This window comes from Podarcis melisellensis (assembly GCF_964234715.1).
Source record: "Podarcis melisellensis genome assembly, chromosome: 5".
NCBI lineage: Eukaryota > Metazoa > Chordata > Lepidosauria > Squamata > Lacertidae > Podarcis > Podarcis melisellensis.
In genome coordinates, this window is record NC_138537.1 from 66,729,684 (window position 1) to 66,753,426 (window position 23,743).

The 23,743-nt window shown below is 39.8% G+C and overlaps 1 protein-coding gene across 15 annotated transcripts in view; it reads right to left on the minus strand.

Annotated features, from left to right (window-relative positions):
- The window catches only part of PCDH15 (protocadherin related 15), a gene marked incomplete at its 3' end in the record, with an annotated part of 626,354 nt that overhangs the window by 430,985 nt on the left and 171,626 nt on the right, over window positions 1-23,743 (minus strand). For 12 of the 15 annotated variants that reach the window (XM_081912944.1, XM_081912935.1, XM_081912938.1 and 9 more), the window contains one exon: window positions 2,594-2,730. The exons of the other annotated variants lie outside the window; for them this stretch is intronic. The remainder of the gene's footprint in view (window positions 1-2,593; window positions 2,731-23,743) is intronic. 15 annotated transcript variants of the gene reach the window in all.

Below are 23,743 nucleotides of genomic sequence, written 5' to 3' on the forward strand. Positions count from 1 at the left end.
TTGGGTAAGGAAGGACCCCCGTCGATGAGAAAAACAAACCCAGCTTTTCAATTATTGTCCTTGTACCCTTTTCCAGACCTGCTAGATGAAAAGTTTTGCTGTATCTAAGACCTTGCCCTTGCTTCATAAATATGGCTTCACTAACCTCAGTTATAGGGGGATGCAGGTGGCATTGTGGTGTAAACCACAGAGCCTAGGGCTTGCCGATCAGAAGGTTCATGGTTCAAATCCGCGCGACGGGGTGAGCTCCCATTAGTCGGTCCCTGCTCCTGCCCATCTAGCAGCTCGAAAGCATGTCAAAGTGCAAGTAGATAAATAGGTACTGCTCCGGCGGAATGTAAACCGTGTTTCTGTGCACTGCTCTGGTTCGCCAGAAGCAGCTAGGTCATGCTGGCCACATGACCCAGAAGCTGTCTACGGACAGACGCCGGCTCTCTTGGCCTATAGAACAAGATGAAAGCACAACCCCAGAGTCATCCGCGACTAGACCTAACGGTCAGGGGTACCTTTATCTTTTTTAACCTCAGTTATATCTTCCCCTGGGGATGTTGCAAAGACAACCTGAACATCAACTGTGATGTAGGTTAATTCAGTCAAGTTAAAGTTTTGCATGCCTTGAAGGTGGGGTCTACAAGGAGGCCACTTCTACACTCCAAGCTATACTCAGCACCACATGCCATGAAACTGTGGAGCATCTAAGCTGTAGTAAGGGATGCCCATTGCAGTCTTCTTTAAAAAGCAGATATACTACAGATGACATTTGTTTCAAAGTTAAATTCTGAAATGCAATTTGAATGATTTCTCATCTGCCTCAGATTTGCACAGAAGGAACTTCTAAAAGATAAGGACACATCATCATCATTCTGAAAATGAATCTGCCGTCTAAAATCACATTAGTGTTGTTCATTCTGCTTTGCAGAAATGAGCACATAACTCACTTGCAGTGGTTGAATCTTTACAGAGGAAACACCATAAAATTTTTGATATCCTCTAGGGCAAATGTCTGCATGGGAAAGATAGTGAAGAATTATAGGACACATGAACCTTGAGCAACCTCCTCCTTGATGATATGTAATTACCTGCCAGCCACTAAGGCAGTAAGTAGTAACTATAAAAAATCATTGTTCCATTGGACTCAGTGGACACAACCCATTTGAGAGCTTTACAAAACCTTAAAGAGCAATTTCTCTTTAAATAGCAAATGTTTTAGGGCTAGGAAAAAAACCTGATGCCTTTAACTAATAAATCATAATCATTAGAGGGAAATGAAATTTCCATCCAATCAATATCCTAAATCACATCTTTGATAAGCACTACATGTATAGATGTTTGCTGTTATTAGATACTGCCTTACTATGTCTGCATAAATATACAAAACTATTTGTCAGTCAATGTTTTGTCATTGACAAATCCTGCAATCAAGAGGGAAGTATCATTAAAGTAATATATGAGGACAAGTGAAAACGTTCTTGCAAAGTTTAGACTAGAAAAAATTGGGTGGGACACACAGGGGAATGAAAGATAACAGAATATTATGTTCACAACTTTCTAAGAAAGAATATGTAGAATCATGCATCTCTACTGCACGAACAATAACATTTAATATAACAAATTTGTATACTATTGTAAAATCATAAAAAGGGCTCTGCTGGATCAAACCATATGCTCATCTAGTCCAGCATCCTGTTCTCACAGAAGCCAGCCCTATGTCTGCAACCAGAACATGAGGGCAACAGTACAATCCCCACTTGTGGTTCCCAGCAAATGGTCTTCAGAGGCACAGTACTTCCGGCAGTGGAGACTGAACACTAGATACTGATAGTCTTATTCTCCATGAAATTATTTCTGGACATGAGAAAATAGAATAAACTTCACCAGGGTGGTGGGAAGTGCTTTTTGTCATTGTTGTTCATTTAGAAGGGAGAAGTGGAATTCAGGGATTTTCATTTTTTTTAAATTATATAAATTGTTTGTCTTTGTTTCTCAATTTGATCCTTTTACATGTTTTTGTATGTATTGTGGTATTTTATTCATTGTGATTTGCGTTGTGACTTGCAGTTACCTTTATGGATCATAGTTTAGCAATTATTTATTGTAATTGTGAAGAGTAAATTTGTTTATTTATTATTTGAGTGTTAATTGTATTGTACTCATATTCTAATAGATTACTGAATATTACTTTATTTGATATGTCATTCCATTTTAAAGTTATGTTTTGTATTGGATAAGATTATTATATGGTGTGTGTTCTTTGTTGTATATTTTGTCACTGTAAACTGCCTTGTGTATAGTATTATAGAAAGACGGTATACAAATTAAAAGTGAAATGAAATGAAAAAGTTGTGTATAATCGAAATGGATTCCCACTCAGTAATCAGGTGACTGCCAACTGAAGTTTCCAAATCACCTTAGTGATTTGGACATCCCAGTTGGTGATTTGAACCAACCATAGCGGGAAAGAGGTACTCTTAGCCACCAAGACCATATATATTTATTGTTTATTGCATTTGTGACATGTGTCATTGCATTAGTTCACTTTGGAAACAGCATGCAGCCTTACAACTAAGGCATTAAAAATGACAATTAAAATTACCCTTAGTTCACACCCATTTTTCAATGTTGGTGCAGTTGTCAATATAAGAAGATAACTTGGTGAGGTCGTGAATAAGCCTTAGGTCCATTTCTGTTGAAGAGGCCCAAAAGCTGCTTATTCCTCTGAAGGCACAGTTCCTGGAATGATAAAACACTGTATTATTCGTAGAGAAACTGGTTGATGGCATAAAGTAATGGAACAATAACACGAAGTGTTGTCTGAAAAAGTACTGAGCTTGCCCTACATGAAGTTCATTATTCCAACAACAGAAGACCTTTGGCAACAAATTGCAAGCCATACAAACTAAAAATCTCATGAAGATCATTTAAGGGACTTTAAAAGATAGTTCATAAGTACATGGGCTTGGGTACAACTGCAAATTGAAGGGGAAATAAATTTGGGAAGAACTGAAGAAGATACAGATACAGATAACAACAAATAATATCTCTACAGAGAACTACAGTAAATGGAAATTAAAGAAAGACACATCTAAAGTCCAGTGGGATTTCCCTCTCTCTCATTCTAGCTGTCCTCTTGATTCAAGAAGAAAACATGTGCTTCTCCTGTAAGCATGCAATCACTGACAAATGTGGACACATGAAGGAACAGAATGTTATCACAGAATCATAAAACTGTAGAGTTGCAAGGAACCTGAGAGGCACATAGTTCAACCTCTTGCAATGCAGAAATCTCATGAACAGTGCTATTTTTATAGGAAAAAGAGGTGCCGGAACTCACCATGAATGCCTCCCTTGTTCTCTTATAATGGTAATGGCGTCCACTGAAAGGTGCCAGAACTGAGTTAGGGAGAGTTATGGCTGAAAAAAGCCCTGCTTGTGAAAAACATGGACTGAAAGAAAAGTATGCTACATGGTTTATTAAAAAATAGTTATTGGGAAAATGCAGATATAAAAAATCTGAGAACATAAGAAGACTCTGCTGGATCAAGCCAATGGCCCACGTGGTCCAGCATACTGTTCGCACTGTGGCCAATCATATTTTTGTGGAAAATCCATAAGGAGGACCTGTGATTATTAGCTACTGGTATTCAGAAGCATCACTGCCTCTGACTATGGAGGCAGAGAATAGCTATGTTTGGATTAAAGAAAAATACTGTTTTGAGGAATGGTGGGGGCAACTGTTTTATACTAGCAATGATTCCTTCCTTCCTTCCGTCTCCCTCTCTCATACACATAGCATTTCAGAGCATCTTTCACTGAAACATTTCATTGAAGTTAAAAACTGCACTCTTTTAATACTGGACTATTCCACACTAAGGGTTTTCACATGTATGCTCATCCAGTGACTACGGCATCAAATGATGACTCATATATGCCATCAGAAAATGCAGAATGAGTGTTCCTGGTGTAGTTTTCTTTGGCTTCTTCACACAAGCAGCTCATCAACCTGAGTTTGCTGGCCATCACTCCAAAGGCAGGAAAGCAGACACAAACCAGTCCTGCACTATCATCTGTTTTCCTATATTTTTCTGGATCTCGAGTCCCAGGCTGAGTCAGATGGTTGCCTTTTGGAGACTAAACAAAAGACACTTTTTTCTTCTGCTAACATTTGGAAAGGTCTCTTTTAGAAACTTTCCCTCACATTTTGTAGAGAAATGTCCCACTCCAAATCTTTACAAAATTATATGGCATTCTCAACATACAGGAAATGTGCAAAGATGTTGACGATCACAGCTAAATATAATGGTTCCTCTTGCAGTGCTAGCATGTCACCAAAAGGATGTGATGACCAGCTGGGAAACTAAATTATATGGACATTTGGCTTGTAATTACAATGTTAATTAATGTGACAATAAAAATGTATATTTATTAATGTATTTATGGTCCAGTACAACTCCTGTATCATCCCTATTAATTTGGGTCCCAGAACTACTACCTTCCAAGTCCAATGGTAGCCCACCAGACCCATTTGACTCCCATTTATAAATTAGCCGCCTCTCCAGTACAGAAGGTAAACCATATGCTGGGAAAAGATAAGGAAAAAACAACTAATTCATACAAGTTTTCCCCCTTCCCCTTAAGATGTAATCTGCTTTCATTAACATTTTAGTTAGGTCTTGCTGAACACTGTTTGAAAGCAACAAATGCTGCTTTGGGGCTTATATAGTTCTGGCAGTTATTTGCATCAGCATTGTTTAATCAATGCTAATGAGTATCTTATATCTAAAAGTATTCATACTTAAGCATAAAGGCATCATCACCAACAACTGGATGCAATTAGTCTCCTAAGACCATTAATGGGGTTATTATTTAACAATGTTAATGATGTAGATTATCATGATTTAGGATAAGATGTTGGTAATAATGTGTAATTAGGAGATAACTTATCCATTTAAAGCATAATACCCTGTGGTTATAATTTGCAAGAACAAAAGTAGGTGGTACAAACTTTATTTTGAAATACCTATGCAGATGTAGTGCTCCGTATATATAAAGTATAAATGGATGTCTTGTCATAGAAGGTTTTAAGGTTGCTGACTGGTAGAGCTGCACCATGAAAATGCTGTGGGTAATGTAATGAGAGAGATGTGGGAGGGTGCCAAATTTTAGCACCGCTGAAATTTGAGAGCTCAAAGTCCACCACTGGTCCTATAGAAGGGAACCTGAGGATCATCTGGTCCAACCCCCTACAATGCAGGAATATGCAGCTGTCCCATACAGAGATCAAACCTGCAATCCTTGATGTTCTCAGTGCCATGCTCTAACCGGCTGAGCTTTTGATATGATAACCTATAAAGAATTATCAGAAACAAGAGTACAAGTGGATGGAACCAAATGAGACTGCCTCCTCTCATTTCTAGTTAAACTGGGCATTACTATTCCATCTTTTGGGCTCACATATGTCCCTCACATATGCAAAATAAGAGCCAAATAGAGTTCTCTTCACTCTCATAGAAATAGGGCTCCATCTTCCTCCTCCTCCAAAAAAACAAAACATGGAACACCTGCCTAAACTAAGAAAACACCAATAGAACACCTCATTTTATCCCATGCCTGCTCACATCCTGCAATAGCAAGGATTATTAATCATCCATGAAGGGGATGGTAAAAAACTATGCTAGTTTCCCTTAGCATGCCTTTAATGTGATGATCTATCTGTCCCTGAGATGTGCAAGTAGCTGTTGGTACTCTCACAGGCAGGCAGCAGGCTTAAGTGAAGTGGGTTCTTCACGAGCCTTTAGGAATGCTTCCGTAAGTGTCTGAATATGCCAGTCTTGACAAGTCAGACTTGCCACAGCTATCTTTAGAAATTCAGAGAATGAGTTATTCCACAAGGATTCTATACACACTGTCTCTTCAACTTCTGTCAAAAAAATTGCTGCACGACACACCCCAAAAAGAAAATAACAGAACACCACTAGTAATCACATACAGCTCCCAAGTTAAAACAGTTCAACGCATCATCAGAGATCTACAACCTCTCCTAGACAATGGCAGTTCTCTTTCTCAAGCTCTGGGAGGAAGACCTTTCATTGCCTACAGACAGCCACCCAATCTTAACTCCTCACCCACAATAATACAACAAGCAGACTTAACATGGACACTGGTAGCAGAGCCTGCAATAAACCCAGATGCCAACTTTGCTGCCACATACACCCAGACAACACCATTACTGGCCCCAACAACATGAAACATACCATCTCAGGACTATTCAATTGCTCATCTTCTAACATTGTGTATGCCATCAAATGCCAACAGCTCTCTATATTGGACAAACAGGCCAAACCCTACGCCAAAGGATAAATGGACATAAATCTGATATCAGGTATCACAAGACAGAGAAACCAGTAGGAGAAAACTTCAATCTCCCAGGACATTCTATACAAGATCTCAAAGTAGCTGTCTTACTACAAAAGAACTACAGAAATAGACTGGAAAGAGAAGTTGCTGAATTGCAACTTATTACCAAACTTAAAACCATGGAGAGACCTGGTCTGAATAGAAACATTGGATTCTTACCTCATTATACATGATAAAGCTACTTTTAGCCATCTCACCCCTTGCTTTTTCCTGTAAGACCAATTGCAGTCGTTAACAGTCGTTTACCACACCTATCAGCCAATCACCCATTCCCACCACCCTTCTGAGTAATACCCCTCCCCAGCCTCTCTCACTATATATAAGGGTCTGGTGACTTCTGTTTCAGTGTATCTGAAGAAGTGTGCATGTACACAAAAGCTCATACCAATAACTCACTTAGTTGGTCTCTAAGGTGCTACTGGAAGGAATTTTTAATTTTCTATTTTTTTTTATTTCTGTCAAAAAGTTATTAGTGTCTAGAATGAAATACACAAATGGTCAGATGGTATTTTCAACTTTCATTTCTACAGAAAGAAGCGATGTCTTAAAGTAAATTTTCTCAAAGCAACAAGCCAAGTATGTTTTGGGCAAAGTGGACCCCAGTTAATAGGATCTCAGAGGAACTGTGCAAGAACAAAACTCTATTGATGAATTTCAAATTATCATACAAGTATGATAAGGTAGGGATGCGGGTGGCACTGTGGGTTAAACCACAGAGCCTAGGACTTGCCAATCAGAAGGTCGGCGGTTTGAATCCCCGCAACGGGGTGAGCTCCCGTTGCTCAGTCCCAGATCCTGCCAACCTAGCAGTTCGAAAGCATGTCAAAATGCAAGTAGATAAATAGGTACCGCTCCAGCGGGAAGGTAAACACCGTTTCCGTGCGCTGCTCCAGAAGCGGCTTAGTCATGCGGGCCACATCACCCGGAAGCTGTACGCTGGCTCACTCGGCCAATAAAGCGAGATGAGTGCCGCAACCCCAGAGTCGGTCACAACTGGACCTAATGGTCAGGGGTCCTTTTACCTTTACCTTTTTGATAAGGTATACTAAGTAGTGATGGGAGGGAGGGAGGGAGAGAGAGAGGGAGAGAGAGAGATTTGAACTAGATCCTGTAAATCCAATAGCTTCCTTAAATAGTCAGCACACAGCTTGAGAATTACTGAGTCCAGTTACAATCCAAACCAAATTCCTTAAATGGAATTCCCTTCCAAAAGAGGTGCAGCTGGTCTCATCAGTTCTGGCCTTCTTCTATTCCAAATGTCATATAGTTAAAATGAATTTTTTGCTGGCTTGCAGTTTGTGGGCTTCAGGGTGTTTGGTTTTTTTACGATGCCTTTTGTGTTGGGCATTTAATGTTACAAAATATTTATTAATTTCAGATATTTCTTTGTTTCTGATGTCTGAAGTTGATGTTTTGAAACATGTCACTCATTCACAATGGAGATGTAATCTTGCACCTGCAGCTCCCTGTGAATTTCCAACCTTCACGAGCTCTCAAGCACCCTTACATATCAGTTGCTGCTTTTCGTGGTGACAGCATGTTACTAGAATATATCCTCTAGTTACTAGAATATAGCTGCAATAATGGGCCAAGTGCCAGCAAACCTGAGAAAGATGGGAAGGAGACACTTCTACCAATTTATCAGTGACCTAAGTGTGTGCATGGGAGAAAAGGAAGAATTCTTCAACTCAGAGTCAAATTTAATTTGGAGAAGAATTTTGGTGCCTTTAATGTTTGCCTCCTTTTTAAAGCTTACCATTATGAATTATTGGAGTTTGGGCTCTAAGCCAAGTAATTGCAAAATACAGTGAAATCTCTAATAATCACTTAATGATACTTAAATGGATAACTTATGAAAATGACAAACTGCTAGGGAGCCAGAAATGCATAAAATGGCTGTGATGAGGACAAAGAATGACAAAGATGGTGGCCCTTAATGTATTTTATTGCATTAATGCATCTTTACTATGCACTGTTCCTAGCTTTTCCCGCTATCCTTTCTTATGAATTCTCAAGTTGCAAACAGGGCAATATAAGGGGGGAAATTATACTCGGTGCAACAAAGGAGTTGGGAGTCTCTTTACGATTTCTACTCTCCTTTTCTCTCTTTTGCACAGGAACCAGGATTAGATTATGTTGTTGTGTCGTTGTTTAGTCGTGTCCAACTCTTCGTGACCCCATGGACCAGAGCACGCCAGGCACTCCTGTCTTCCACTGCCTCCCGCAGTTTGGTCAGACTCATGTTTGTAGCTTCAAGAACACTGATTATAAAACCAATGAAATTGGATAAGTGATAATGGAGAACAGGGAGGCAAGATGGACAGAAATAATTGTGTTAAATTTTGCCTTTCTTCAGTGATACTTCAGTGTGCTTGCCTGAGGAAGCTGATGTTGAAGCTACCAGTCACATATACTTGTGCAGATCCATTTGCTCTGTTTTAACCTCACTTTATGAGGTTTTTCATTATTCCCCTGTTCCACTAGCATAAACCAACTTTGTGCAGAAAATGTAAGACTTGCCCTGGCCTCCAATTAGCTACTAAGCTAAGGTCAAGATGCTGGTCCTGGTTTCTGAAACCTTATACAGCTTGGGGCCAGGATGCCTAAAAGACTGTCTTACTTCTTACATACCCAACTGGTCATTGTGCTCTGCCCTCTAAACAACATTCTCTTAATAATAAAAAGAGGTAGATTTAACAGTTCTGTGTATTTGTGAGATGCTTCATACAAATATACAGAGAATAAATCCCATTCAGAAGGGGAAAGTGAGTGCAAATGTGATACCCTGCCAGGCAACATCAGGAAAGCGAAGTGCAGGATGAAAAGGAACAGGTAATAAGAAACTACACTTTTCCTGGTTTCCAATTTCAGTTTCATCCATATTACAGACATATTTAATTAAATGCTAACATAAGAGAAGACAGCCTGTGGCCGATTATGCTGTTGAAAGTTTGACCATCTTATTACTGTGACTAGGTTTATCATTGTGGTTTTGCCTGTGGCATACAGTTGGATCTAGAGATCAGGGGATCTGTAGATCCTTTAACAGTTGTGGCTTTTTAACGAATGGCAATTGACTGGCAAGGGAACATATCAGATCAGTGCTCTACAATGTGTCTTTGTCTGTTTTGTTGGGAGAGCCAAACAGTCAAAAAACAGAAAGGTTGAAGGCTACGCAAAATGCTTTGAGAATTCAGTACCTACTGCAAGACTTCCTGTCTGCATATCTGTAAACAAAACAAATATTAAGTAAGGTGTGGAGTTTCCTTTTGGTAGCTGTTTGTTTCCTCTGCCAGCCCTTACAGACCTAGGCATTTACACATTTACAGGCTTCCTGATACACCATTAAAGGTATCCAACCAAGTGTACAATGTGAAGCTGTCTAGAATGGCTGTCTATAGAGTTCTGAAGTGCTCTAATTGTTGCTGCTTTGCTTAAAGCAGAAAAACATGGGGTTTTTAAAAAGCCAATTTAAGTTTTTAACTTCTTTAAAAAAGTAATCCATTGCTACACCTTAATGAAGAATCATCCATATTTCTTCAATGCTCTGCAGGTGACATTTTGAACAGCCTCACTTTGGACATAGAGAAACATAGGAAAACATATATATAGGGAAATGTAAGGTTGAGCTATATGGTACAGAAGAGCATAGAAGCAAAGTAACGCAAGGCTTTCCGGAGGTCCCTGTCTTAGGTGTGTGTAACTGACACCATGCTTCAACATTTAGAGAGGGGCACATCCCCAAATCACCTCAGTTTGCCACTTTATCCAACTCTCACACAGAGCCAATTCACACCCCTAGTAACTGCTGAAAACGTTAACAAATCTGATTTAGGTTGAAATAAGGATAAGCTCAATGACATCCATGTGCAGGACATGCAGCAATATTGCCACTCACTTGAACTTTCTTAAAAATTCAGAGATGTTCATATGATATAGTATATGTTCTCTTATCCATTTTTGTAAAAGAGAAAAAGGAAAAATGTGCACCTCTACCCAGCAAAAAGAGAGTGAGATATCACAGTACTCCATATCAGATTGAAAAGGAAGAAAAGAAATAGCTCAACAAAAGCAGCCAATGTTATTGTCTTCACATTGTTTTAAATTTTTCCTAAAATAGCTTGCAGTGTAGAACTCATTTCTTTTAATCTCTTCCATATTTTTTTTTTATTTTTTTTAATGGGGTGGTTTTGAAGTGATGTTAGTTTCTCATGTCCTGTTATAGCTCATTCACACATGCAACCCACCACCTGATGCTGCAGAATAATGTCTCTCTGTGTTTGAACACTCATGCTTGGAACCAGATTAGTGTGAATGGAACTCTGCTCAGCTAATGTGAGCTTCTGAATTGCCACTTGATGGTTGCAGCCTTTATACTGGACTACAGAGTGTGCAATCCGAAGCAGAGGCATTCATTTTTCCATGAAGGGTACAAGTCTCAACACACATTGATGTATTCTACAACAGGTGTGGTATATGGAAACAGATAAGCACAGGGAGTGATTATATCTTGTAACTTCCCCATGTCTATCTGAGTGGCCTATGTACTTTGTGCAATCACTAATAAAAGTCTTGAAACAAGAAAGTTTGCATCACCCATTGGTATTACTAAGGAACATAAATGTATTAAAGTTTTTTTGGTATATATATTGTTTTATCAGTTCTTGGCAATTGCTGAACTCCATCCACTTAACCCCCTACATCCCTTCCACCAAAATAAATAAAAATAAAAATCAGAGGGTTTAAACAATGCTGAATGTGGTGCACAGGGCTGCAGTGGAACAGGAAACAGAAGGATCTGCAGAACATTGGGCCAGAACAAAGTGACCTTTCAGGGACACAGAGTGATGAAGTACTTAAACAAGTCAGTGTCACACCCAGACTGTACCCTTAAAACTGTACCGGTTGCAGGAGTGTATTAACAACATGCTTCTCAAATTTCATACTAATTAATAATGAATGCTGGCTGAGATTCAAGAAGCAGAAAATACCCCTGACTTCACTGTCAAATTAAATGCTGCTGTTAGTTGCAACAGCTGGGAGATTCAGTCTGCTCAATTCATAATTATAAGACTCTGACAAAATACTTTGTATCTGAAACCATGTCTCCAAGGAAATAGCACAAAGAGTGTAAAGAACAAGAACTTTACATAATGATAACAGAAGCCTGGAGCTATATATGCCCCCATGTACGGGATCACCTGTCAATATCAGGCTGGAATTCTATCAAAAGCCATGCAATTCTATTAGCGCTTCCATTGATGGTCGTCTCTGTGGATGATGCACTTGTTTTTCCACTTCTCTTTGGATGATTGACTTTGCACCAAGATTCCACTGAGGAAAAAATTGTTATGATTTATTTATTGCAGACACATAAACGTGGAAAGAACTGTCAATTGAATATGAAATATAAGAGCCAAGTCACAAGATGTTATCCTCCAAGCTGTCTCTCACCTTAATAAGTATGTGCCATAAGTCAGAGTATACAAATTAAATGTTTCTATTATACAAGTCGCAAGTAATTACTATTCAACTAAGCAGGAGAAAAATAAACACTAAATATTTGTAAATGAGTTTCTTGCTTCGGAAGAGGACCTCGATTTACAGCTATACACATTATCAACAGAAAGCACCACAAAATGCCCCAAAGCATTCCTAAAACTGTTGTGGTATATTATTTATACAACAGTGCAAAGTCAATTAAAGAGGATGGATTTTTTTGCTAGTGGTAACCAGGAATAATACCTGATTCAGTATTATATTTATTTATCTGAAGGAGGATTTTACTTACTGATTTTGCTAACATGGCTTTTGGTGCATATATATATATATATAAACACCCGCTCCCATTCTCCAGAGAAACCAGTATCAAGCAGGCTATGCATGCAACCCTTCATATATACCATGGAACATCCCATTGCATGCCATAGCCCTGTGACTTCATTGCAATGAAATAACCAGACAGGACAAAGAGTACATTGTGTCAATAAGGCCACAACTGTGTTGGTTACAAATGTGAAAGTTTTGGCACTGCACAGTAGCCTGCCTGTGATTGGCCAATGTGCAGGCAGGCTACAATCAGGAGTCCTGGCCAGGACCAAGCCACAACATTAAGCTAATGTTCTGGCTCAGCATGCCTGAACCTGGGATAGGGTTCTCTAGCTTAACCAGGGTTGCTAGTGAAGCTTTATCCCATGGCTACAGCTCATGGTTGAGGAGAAGAGACCTTGACTTTGATCCCATGTTTGGAGGACATGCTGAGCCAACCCCTTTTTTTAAAGATAATTTTTATTAACAAACCAATCAAATCACATTAGTTCCAAATTACAAAACCAAAATTTATTTTTTTGTTGGGGGTACCCATGCTTCGAGCTCAGAAAGGGGTCCAATCATCTCTTATTTCTGCTGCTTTGATGTTCACAGTTCTGTCCATTCATCTCTTTGTTGTTTTCCTTTACAAATCATCTTTCAGTTTTCTTGTTATCATATTTTTTCCCTTTCTTTATAACCTCTGAAAGTCTCCACAAGCGAGTTGAAACAAACGTTGTTATAGTCCTGTGTGGATTTTCACATTAATCCAAAAGTCATATTCAAACGGCAGACACCATTTCAACATTTCCATAGAATACAGTCTTAGCGTCTGCTCATTAGCTTTCACAGACCTGTTGCTACGACATCAATCTTTTCAGGGGGTTCTGCTAGATCAAACACAGAGTCAAATATGATAACAAAGCCGTGGCTTCCTCCCTCTCTTGACTGTCAATCCTGCAACAGAGCCTGTCTTGTCATGGCGGTTCTCTTTTAGAACTGCGTCATCCCAAAAGCCTTCCATTTCCTTTCCAGATCTTCCACAAAGCAAAGCCTTTAGTTAATGATTCATTTCCACACAGTTCATTATTCCGTCTCACTTGTTATCGGTTATTGCAACGGTTCTTCTTAGGGGGGGGGCGGTTGTTAGGTAATCACATAGAGAAAAAAAGAAAAGTTCTCCCTCTTTCCGCCCCGTTCCGACATACCGACATCTTTGATGTAGTCTTCTTTGATATATTTTCCTGTTCAGTCCAACCCGTCGCTCAGCTTCACAGAGGTCGATTTAGTTAGCAATCAATACTCCCTTTCTTAACTCGAAATATGTGCATTTGCTCCTCTCTAATTATTTATTTTGAGCTCCTGCAACCAGGTCGCAATCAGAAGTAGTGTTCGGGAGAGCAAAAAACTCACATGAGTGCTATCCATCTAATGCCCACACCCCCTCCTTCTTTTGAACTCGGAGGTGATTTATAGGCAACCGCAGACGAAGCAGTTTTCCCATTCCCCCTGGGAAAACTAGGGAGGCTAATTACTCCCATATTAGCCTCTTAATTACCTCGTGTGAGCCAGAGAGATGGTATTGTCGGCCATCTTCCAATGCGCCCCTAGCGGCCCCCCCATGCTGAGCCAAACCTGACAGCTGTCATCCAGGATGCTAGTAAGCCATACTCTGGCTTGCCATGGCATATGATCAGGAGGTTGGTGCAAGGTAGGTAGAAGTAGCTCATGGTTTAAAGTCAGTTTAAGAATCTCGCTTCTTATGAAACTTGTAGCCCTCTCTGCAGTTGTCAGATGGGCAGCCCAGGGTTTCTGGCACACGTGAGAGTTAACAAGAGAATTTCCTACTTGGGAATTGTTAGGTATCATCCATCATACAAACAGGGACATGATAGAAATACTCATGAATTAAGTTTCCTGACAATATTTGCATGATGAAACAAAAACACATTGCTGCATTTGAAAAGAAAAAATAAAATAAGTATTTTGGTTACTCTCAGATCTCCTATTTCATATAACTGGGGCCTTATTTGGAAGAACATTAATCTTTCAAGGTGCTTTAATATTTGAAGAATATGTCCTGGGTTTGTTTTTTTTTGGTATTAAGTGTCTTGTATCTGGTTTTATCCATATGAAAACTGCAAACCAACTGAAGACCTTGGTATTATCCTGATGTTATTACTCAATATGACATCTATATGCTTTGGTCTCTTGAGCACTGTAAAAGGTAGTTTTATGGCCAATTTTGTTGCCCAATAAATCAAGATGTGACTGACTAACCCTTCCAAAGCTTTTTTTTCTTGGTCAGTCTGGGTATTCCAAGACACAGTATATGTGTGTACACTAAAATATAATCTCCCAGAACATATGATGGATTTATTTAGGCCCAGGGCTTTTCTTGGATCTCCAATTTGCCACATATATTGATTTACAGGCTTTAAAACTTTAGACTCAGACTGATACTATTTTCTTAAATATTCGTTTGCAAAGAGAGAAAATATATTTAGCAATAGGACATAAAACAGTTTTGTTCATAACCAAAGAGTAAATCCTCTGAAAGGTAGCAGGTGGCTATATATCATTTTAACTGTGAAATAATTTCTTTTCTGGTGCAGAATCTAGTTTTGATAAATCCAGTTTTGTTAACAAACTACTTTATTTGTCCACATAATATATTGTTCTTTACATTCCAGTAAATATTTATTTCATAGCATTTGCCATTAAGGTGCCAGGTGCTTGAGAAGTCATCAGTTCAAACAATTCTGTATAGACTGCAACAGCTTGATTTCAAACTCTTCTAGCTTGGCCTTGGCTACTGAAATATCTTCTTGAGTGTTTCATTCTCCTTTAAGCATGGGTTCCCCCACAACCTGTTTCCTTGAGAGTATTCCCAAAGGAGAACGTGACTGGAAGTGTTAATAATTGTATTAAAAACTTTTGGAATTCATACTACCTAGATGGTTCTTCACAATTCACTCTAACTGTACACATTTCCTCTTTTTAACGTGAGCGGTAGCTGTGATTTATATTCTTAATTCAGAATACAGTACTTTTAAATACTGCTACCAGCCCCAAACCTTTGAGTGGGATGCTCTTGTCCATAATCCAAAGATACAGTATTTAGAACAGTTCTATACATGTCTTTTTCTCTTTATTCTTTATAATATCCTAGCATGTGACTAGATAAAATAAAAAAAGGTGATGCATTTTAATATTTTAAACATGTACATAAAAACATGTATCATTAGTAGCTCCTAAATGGGCATGATTGTTAAGACCACACGTGTTGCATGGTTTCATATCAGTCTTTATTTAGATAGTCTCAACCAATAGCTGGATCCTTTCTGCAAAATGAACCCAAAGTTAAGCAATTTCAAATTCCATTTCAAATATAATTTTAGAATTATCTTTACTGGGGAAAACTTTACGGCACACTAACCTATTGAATTCAATAAGCCTTGAACATACTAAAGTTTGCCTGGATCAAACTTTTTTTATTCGAACAATTGTAATCTTAGTTTATTATTTTCTTAAAAGAACAGAAAAGAGGAATTTGTTTTAATAGTTTGTTTATTCAAACCTGACAATGATAAAGTGATACCCCCCCAATCTTTGATCAATGTTTTGATCAAATGTCATATGACGGTTTATTTTCTGAAAATGGGTTTTAGCTTCAAGGCTCATATGAATACAAAATCAAATGAAGGGTCCACATAGTCCAATATCCAGATTCCAACAACAGCTCCCCAGGTGCCCAACTAAAATGCAGTGGAAGCAGCCTGCCATATTGCGAATGAGATGGCTGTCTCCAATATTTCTGGAAAACGTGATTGTGCCTTCCTGTTCTAGTACTGGGACTCCTGGGAGGTGAACAAAAAGGTTACTGTGTAATGGCTTAGGTGCTGCCATCTGCCCATCCCACGTAATGAGGTGGCTTTTTTATTATTATTGAATGAAAAGAATGTATATATCATATTTCATTTTGAAAAGAAATGCAAATGCTGTTACCTATGCTGGCACAAGCATTTCCCCATGTGGCCTTTTGTAAACACTGGGCTGCTGATTTGAGCTTACAGCAAGCTCTACACGGGGAAGGAATTGGCTGCACTGTTCTAAACTGGGAACTCTCTAGTGCAGCCAATCCTTTGCAAGGCTTGTTCTCATCCATGCTCGCTGTCGATCAGTTTATCCGCACCGACAGCAAGCCTCGCTTGATAAGGAGCAATTGCATACCTGTCAATGGCTTTGAAAAGGAGGAGGAGGATATCCTTGGGGGGGGGGGTTCTGTGAGAGTACGGTGACTACTTGTTCTCACAAAGTTTTGTGCCAAGATCTCACCCCCGATAAAGTGTTTTTGGGTTCTCCAGGTTTTGGGGCACCATGTCTGAAAAACCACTTTTCCCAGGTCTGTGATCTTGCATGGGATTTCGAACCTGGAAAATCGTGTCACATTGGAGGGAATGCAATTGGGAGTGCACTTTTATAATAATAATAATAATAATTTATTATTTGTACCCCGCCCATCTGGCTGGGTTTCCCCAGCCACTCTGGGCGGCTTCCAACAGAGATGAACAATACACTAAAATGTCACATATTAAAAACTTCCCTAAACAGGGCTGCCTTCAGATGTCTTCTGAATGTCAGGTAGTTGTTTATCGCTTTGACATCTGATGGGAGGGCATTCCACAGGGCGGGCGCCACTACCGAGAAGGCCCTCTGCCTGGTTCCCTGTAACTTGGCCTCTCGCAGTGAGGGAACCGCCAGAAGGCCCTTGGAGCTGGACCTCAGTGTCCGGGCAGAACGATGCTCCTTATTGTTACTTTCTAGCTATAAATTTAACTGCCCCACATCTGTTATCACATATAATATCATGTGAGGGGCTAGTGAGCATGTTCTGCAGAGAACGGCCTTGAGTATCAAATTAGGACCCCTCCCGGGTCTAATCTGTCCCTTGGGCCAGAAGTTTCCCTCCTCTGATCTATTGGAAAATATATCAACTTATGCTACCTAGTCCAGAATGAATACACAACAGATCATTTGGATATGTGTGTTACACCACCCTCAATTAATTATTATAAAGGAAAGGCCTTTGCCGCTGCCTCTTGGAATACATGATTAAATGTTCATAAAAATACTTCAGTGCTATATGAAACAAACCTAAATTATTTCCTGATGACTCATTTAGTTTGCTCCAGTAGCCTGACAAGTTCGACATAAATTGTTCTGATCCCTCAGGCTGAAATAATTTTCTTGGATTTTTAAATGTTTTCATCGTATATTAATGCTACTAGAGCTATCGGTTTTATTAACACAATGAAAACATAAATAGACAGTTGTGGCAGTTTTAAATAGCCAAGACTCTCTGATGGATAGGGGCTCAGAGTGGCTTGGATGGATTTGTCAGAACAATATATGGTAATTTTAATTTTAAGGCTAAAAAGAAAAGAAAAGAAAAAGCCACCTTTGCGACGAACTTTGTGTAATGTGAATCACTATGAAGTTACCTTATACTGAGACAAGCAATTGGTCCACTTAGCTCAGTACTGTGTATCATGGCTGACAGATGCTCTGAAGGGTTTCAGACATGTCCTAGTTGAATAAGACAAAACTAGAAGGTGGGGCAAAACTGGAACAAAGTCAAGGGGACTTCCTGATAGGTGCCAGGAAACTGCTTCTCTCTCCCTCTCTTTTGCCCTTGCTGCCTCTTTAACTGCCAGGGTAGCAGAACTCTTTGATGCCAGTGGCTGACAGCCACCCTCATCTTCCCAGAGTGCCCCAGGTGTTGTATTGCTCCAAAGAATTGGTGGGAACAGTCTGGCCATTGGCTTAATCTGTCCCTTCAGTCCTCCCCATTTGGCCCTCCAGGCTGTTTTAGGCAAGCCATTAGAACACAATATAATTCTGGGACATTTGGGGAAACAAAAAAGATACTTTCACCCCTTCAAAAAAATCTTCCCTAGTCATCAAAATGCCCACCTCTTGGCATATACAGTGGTACCTCAGGTTAAGTACTTAATTCGTTCCGGAGGCCCGTTCTTAACCTGAAGCACCACTTTAGCTAATGGGGCCTCCTCCTGCCGCCACACCGCCAGAGCACGATTTCTGTTCTCATCCTGAAGCAAAGTTCTTAACCCGAGGTACTATTTCTGGGTTAGCGGAGCCTGTAATCTGAAGTGTATGTAACCTGAAGCGTATGTAACCCGAGGTACCACTGTAGTAACAGGGAAGCCAAACAGCTGACATCTTAGCTTTGCTCTAATTTTAATCTTTGCTTCAAAACTAGTAAGAGTCTGTGTTATTGCTGCTCACAGGCATCTGGGAAGGAAACTAATTCCCCCCCTCCCCCTGAGAAAGTAGTGGAAAAACTAAAACTAAAATAAAATACCTATTCCATATTTAAGATGCATATTACTCAAGATTTCCCAAACCATTTGAACTACCATCTGAACTGCTGATGTCTTCTTTCAGATGAGAATGTGATCAGTTAAATAATGAAACTGTCTACCGGAAAAACTGCAAAGATCAAAACAATGTTACAACAATTCTTAGAAGTGCAGCAAAGGACAGCTAAATTTATTCCGAGTGGACTAAGTCACAATAAAATATTAACTGATTAGCCTCTGGCACAGAAGAAAAAAATAAGATCAAATGGAAATCTCATTGATGTAAACTAAATCCTAAAAGAGAAGGGTGAAAAAAATAACATCAGCCATGTCTGACTAGAAAACAAGAGGCTATCTATGTCTTGAAATAAAGTAGCTTACACAATAAATTGCAGGTCTGCTTATTTTCAAACTGATTCACTGTTTGGGAAGAAGGGGCTTGGACAAGGTGCTCTCATTGGGTCTTCTCTGGAGTGAGTCTATAGCCATTCCTGTTGCTAACGCCTACTTGCTTATCTTGCTAGCAAACAGGCTGGTGAACAAGAGAAGAGGTGGTAGAAAGGAGCAGAAGTGCAGAAGTCATTATCTCTGTGAAAGGAAGAGAACAGGGAGACAAGTGCTCGGCAGCCAGAGCTGGCTAGAAGATGGGCAGGTGAAAATGGTGACAAGTATCTAAACTTACTTGTTCATTGAAATGACAAACATCCCCCCCCACAAAAATGTTAAATTTGTTGAATAAGGGACATGGGTGGCGCTGTGGTCTAAACCACAGAGCCTAGGGTTTGTCGATCAGAAGGTCAGCGGTTTGAATCACCACAACCTAGTGAGCTCCCATTGCTTGGTCCCAGCTCCTGCCCACATAGTAGTTTGAAAGCCTGACAAAAAGCAAGTAGATAAATAGGTACTGCTCCGGCGGGAAGGTAAACGCCGTTTCCGTTTGCTGCTCAGGTTCGCCAGAAGAGACTTAGTCATGCTGGCCACATGACCCGGAAGCTGTACGCTGTCTCCCTCGGCCAATAAAGCGAGATGAGCGCCGCAACCCCAGAGTCAGCCACAACTGGACCTAATGGTCAGGGGTCCCTTTACCTTTATGCAAAACATGTGCTTGCCACACACCTAAAATGTCAACTTTTGAGCTTCAGTGTCAGGAAACAGGTAAAATCCATGTTGCCAGGTATTAATGCCACATTTGCCAAAGTGGCTGAAATAGCAACAGTTAAGGATATCAACTGTTAAAACCAAAAAATGAACCATGGTTGTTTCTTTTAAAAGCAAAACCACCAAATACCTAGAAAACCTAGGTTTTCAAATGACATTATTTCATTGCTATTTATTTCTGGTGTGTTGCTAATGCTTAGCTTAGCAATAAAGATTGAATCCTGTACAGTTATAATATTCTGTAAAACATCTTAAGGAAGAAGCAAAGGGCCTGTACCTTATCCTTAACTGGATCTTACAACTTTTCAAGCTTTTCAGATGAGAGTTCTTAAACAGTTAGAAATCATCTTTCAAGGACAACCATTCTCCTGTTTGATTTTTTTTTGTCTGTGTGTAATATCTTGAGTAAACTCAATGTAACATGATACAACATTATCAGTAGTAAGACAGATAGGGCAGATCTTAAGAAGTAACTGACTCAGCTTTCCAATGAAAACATGTCAGAGGAACTGATATTTGTTTCCTTGAAAAATCGAAACCGCACAGCACTTTCAAATATATGGTTGCAATGCTGTCACAGTACACAATAAACTGGGTGGACTACTCCATCTCATGGAAATATATCATTTTAGGATTTTGAAGAGTTATTTTTGCAAGGCTGAAATGTAGAAGCACTCCTGAATTCCATAATTTGGGGTGGGAGGGGAGGTGTTCTGTGTTTTTCAAAGATAGCTACTTACTGGGTGTACTGCCTGAACCAATGTAAGGAAGCAATTTATGGAAGCATATATATATTTGTACCTGTGAAATGTACTGAAAAATGAAGGGGGAAATTCTTTGAGAGAGTGAGCACAGCAAAAATTGATTCTCACACTACTTTCTTTCAAATAAGTTGAAAAATGTGCAGATCTGTAGACTGACAGCTGTTTAATTTCAAGGCACGCTTGAGCAAAACCTTCCAGAAGCTGATCCAGGCAATTGTGTCCAAGACCATATTCACATTAACAGATGTGTATTTAATTGACTAGCTAGAAACTACTTAATAATGATATTTTCATAGTGAGGTTTAAATTCTCTTTTGAACCTCTCTTGCATCATTGATTTGAATGTACAATGTTAATACAGAAGAGAAAGCAAGGAAGTGGACTATTACAATGAAAATTAGCACTATGGCGAAATGATGTAAGTTTTAGGAATGCTGCAAGAAACTTTGGGTTTGCTTTTACAGGCTACTCTGTTCAACACTCTGTGGATACACTGAACAGTCTTGATAAACTCCCGCCATAGTGTCTATTCTGCTATCTCCTTCCCTTGCAGAGGAATCTGCCACTAATCTGTGGTGACAGGGAAGGTCATGAAGGCTCCCTATTTGATAATCCATCCCTGTAAGGAAGGCCTGGGACCACAAGCCCAAACTTCTCCCAGCATAAATTGTGTTGAATACAATCATTTTTCATTATGGAACTTTGAGTCTCCATTCCCAATAGGAATGACCCTGCCACTGTCATGCCCATTAATAAATAAAATTATTATTAATAATAATAATAATAATAATAATAATAATAATAATAATAATAATAATTCATTATTTATACCCCGCCCATCTGGCTGAGTTTCCCCAGCCACTCTGGGTGGATTCCAATCGAGTGTTAAAAACAATACAGCATTAAATATTAAAAACTTCCCTAAACAGGGCTGCCTTCAGATGTCTTTTAAAGATAAGAAAGCTGCTTATTTCCTTCACATCTGAAGGGAGGGCGTGCCACAGGGCGGGCGCCACTACCGAGAAGGCCTGGTTCCCTGTAACCTCACTTCTCGCAATGAGGGAACCGCCATAAGGCCCTTGGCGCTGGATCTCAGTGTCCGGGCTGAATGATGGGGGTGGAGACGCTCCTTCAGGTATACAGGACCGAGGCTGTTTAGGGCTTTAAAGGTCAGCACCAACACTTTGAATTGTGCTCGGAAACATAATGGGAACAATGCAGATCTCTCAGGACTGGTGTTATGCAGTCCCGGCGGCCACTCCCAGTCACCAGTCTAGCTGCCGCATTCTGGATTAGTTGCAGTTTCCGGGTCACCTTCAAAGGTAGCCCAACGTAGAGCACACTGCAGTAGTTCAAGCAGGAGATGAAAACTTCCTTCCCTGGTCAAGTGTGTCGCAGCCACTTACCCAAATTGTGTAGGCCATCCCAGAATTACAAAAGCCAACCTGGTTTCTGATTGGATCCCGGGATGTGCTGTTCTGGCTCCCACAAGAGTGCGGCCTCAAAAGACACCCATTTTGGGTGGCTGTGCTCTCTTGTGAGTTAGCTAGTTTCCGTGGGAGCACAGCACCAAAAGACGTGAATCCTGATTTTCCTCTTTAGCATGTTGGAGAGTGTTGTTACTGCCTGTGGAATCTATAGCTCTGTGCCACAGAGACTGACTTTACAGGTCATACCTATCTGAGATTATAATTAAGGATCAACAAATCCTTTGGAACAAGCATGGGTTATGGCACAGGGTACTACAGAGCAGGAAATACAGAGGAATTCAGTGGGGTATGTTGTGCAAGTGCATGTACTTTTCTGGTTGTGCAACATATATCTGGATCCAATGGATGTATCACTCCCAGGAATGCTGATTAGGGAGCTAAGAAAACATTGCTTCCCATTCCATCCTATGTTTGTTTCATGCAGCATGGTTTCCTTTCCTTTTCATAGCAGTTCATCCTCCACCAAAAGCTTTATTTGTCTCAATGTGCACAGTGGCAAAATTATGTAAGTTACATAATTATGTAGGTTACATAATTTACATAATTAATGCCAATCATATGCACTGGATTTTTCTGACATCCAGTGAAGCAGTGAACACCAGCAATTTCTGCTCCCATTTTTACCAGTATTCTCCAAAATCCCGACTGCTGGTACTAATTTTATTGCCTGATACCAATAAAGCCTTGTTTGGGAAGACTCACTACTGATTTTATGAGTAGTTTATTGGCTTAAAAGTTTTGATTCTGTGTTGAAATTTTCAAGTGTGAAATTTAACTTAAGCTATATGGAAGTATTTCTCTCTTAAAAATCGCTAACAAGGCTTCTTGTTTTTAAATAAAATGGAGAAGGAGAAAAGTTATTAGTAACACGTTGGTAGGATCCCGTCCGCAACCGGAGGTACCACTGTAATGTGTTTGTTAATACTAAAGGTGTCATGACTCTAACACTGGGCAGAGGCGGGGGAATCAATAGGGGTTTCAGATATAACATCCCCAGCCCAGCAAACTATGGTTTGTTGAAGCAGAAGAAAGAAGAGGGAAGCACCACAGCCAGTGCAGTAACAAAAACAGAGGCTAGTCACACAAACAGTGCCAGAAATAAGGAATAAGGAATGTTAATAAACATGTCAATTGCCCAATAAAGTGCAGATGAAATCTTCCTTGGGGGCACAAGAATATTATTTTGTTTGAAAACCTGCTGAAGTACAACTGACAGCTTGGCTTGCTGCAGGAATCTAACCTCAGAAGCACTGCTAACGTAAAATCATGTGCTTTTTCTGATTCTGTTTCACAAGCTTGACTGTTTTAGTTCCGTTGGGAGTTCCTTCTGTCCCCTTTCCCTTTCCCTCATCATCATCATCTCATTCTGCTCTATCTGTAGGTCTTCTGCGACCCATAGGAACCACAGAAGGTAGTGCGAACCTGCTCACATTTAATCAAGAAAACATCAGAAAATATCCAGATATTCTGTGCATGGGATTGTACTTCAGCTGCAACAGAGCAAGCTACTATTTGCATCATTTCAGCTAAAGCCAATCTACAGGACCAGGTTGTTAGATACAGTGCAGGAGCAGGCAGGCATTCAAACTTCTTTTGTTCCGGTTGAACAAGCACAAGATTAAAACATTTTCTCAAACTGCTTGAAGCTTTGTCTAAGTACTGCTTTCCACACAGGCAGGTCATCTTATAAATTACATTGGCACTTTTAGAGCACTGCCAAAACCCG